Source organism: Limulus polyphemus, unplaced genomic scaffold (genome assembly GCF_000517525.1).
Source record: "Limulus polyphemus unplaced genomic scaffold, Limulus_polyphemus-2.1.2 Scaffold1119, whole genome shotgun sequence".
NCBI classification, from domain to species: domain Eukaryota; kingdom Metazoa; phylum Arthropoda; class Merostomata; order Xiphosura; family Limulidae; genus Limulus; species Limulus polyphemus.
In genome coordinates, this window is record NW_013666729.1 from 347,148 (window position 1) to 348,878 (window position 1,731).

Genomic DNA, 1,731 nt, shown 5'->3' on the forward strand with positions numbered 1-1,731 from the left:
CTTTTGGTCAAAAGTTTTGTCAACTGTGAAAGTTCATATTTATATTTTCAATGTAGTGGAGCAATAGCAGAAAGTTGTATATGCGTGCATATTGTATATTCATATAACAGTTGGGTGTATTTATCTTTCAAAAATTGTAAAAACGATTACATCAGAAATGGACAGATGATTAATTTATATACAAAAGCGTGTGTTGAAACAAGTGGAACTACATTCTATTAATTAGGCTTACTTGATTATTTTTAATAACTACTTTTTCCTATAAATAAATTACCGTGAGTAGAAATTGTGAAGAGAAAAACCAATAATATCCAAAACTATTTTTATACTATTCATGAAAACACAATGTTTTGTGATGACACAGAATAAAATGTGTGAAATTCAAACAATTTATAGCATACATAAATAAAATCTCACAATATTAAACATATTTTTTGAGTTTACAGTAGAAACGTATAGTTCATATTTCAGACTCAAACATAATTTCTGGTCTCAATCAGTGGTTTCTTGACCCTGTTTGACAAGTCGGAATTATATCAACCACACATCCTTGTAATGTTTATCTTTTTGAAAAGTTCTATGGCATTTCTTTGAGTGTCTGCAACTTTAAAATGTACAAGGTTGTTCGATATTCTGACTTACAGCATTTATCTGTGGCAGAATTATGAACAAGGCTTTAGTGTTGCAGATAGTTTTAAAAAATGATAAAAAGCAAGGACAAGAAAGACAATACAATGAGAAATAAATTATGCAAAATACGTATGTCAAGACCAGAATACTAATACATGCAATATTACTGAAGAAAGGAAAGCCAAGTTAAAACCTGCCATGCCATTGATAACCAGTTCTGGTTTGAGGATAAATCTCCAAAATGGTACACAAAAAGTGCCAACATCACAATGACAATAAGATCTTAATCTTTCAAAAAACAAAACAAAAAAAACGACTGGATGTTGTAAATGACCTAAGTGATGATATCTAGCAAGAATTTAGATGGGAAATTCAGGCCCATAACAACAAGAGCAATAAGCAAAGATGATCTGATCATTATATTGTAACTAAAATAAGATTTAACAGTCAAATTTTATCCTCTTCCAAGAGATGCGTACCTTGGTGTATAGCCTATGAATGCAGTGGAATACTAAAATTCCAAAGAATGGCTGCATAAGAATCTGAATGTCACACTTGCATTACTGAGAACTATACTAAATTGTGTTAGAGTATGTACATTTTAACAATTAGCTTTATCACTGAAGATCCGACATAAACTTAAGTAATATCTACTGATACGTAATATAAGATAGCATAAGCTCCTCTTTTGTGCATTATGAGTAAAACATCATATGAAAAGACGTATTGTCATATAATTGAAGAACAGAGCTAAAATTTGGATATTTATCCTAATATGGTCTGATTACAATCTTGAATTTGTTTCTTATAAGACTGAGCAAAATATTTTTCAGGTTTTACACCTAGATATTATTACTTGGGCACCCATAGAAAGGGTCTAGGTAGTCAAACTACAAACAGCAGATGGGTTTTAGTAAATGGTTCTGGTTCCACAAATTAACTATGCAAACGTTTACGTTTTGATTTTAGCTAACAGCAAACTGTAGTGATTCATAAATTGAAGGGATATCAAGCACACGTTTTTATGTTGGGGTATATATACACCTGGAAAAAAGTTAAGCACCCCCAAATATTTTTCAGGATTGGTTATTGAAAATAAGG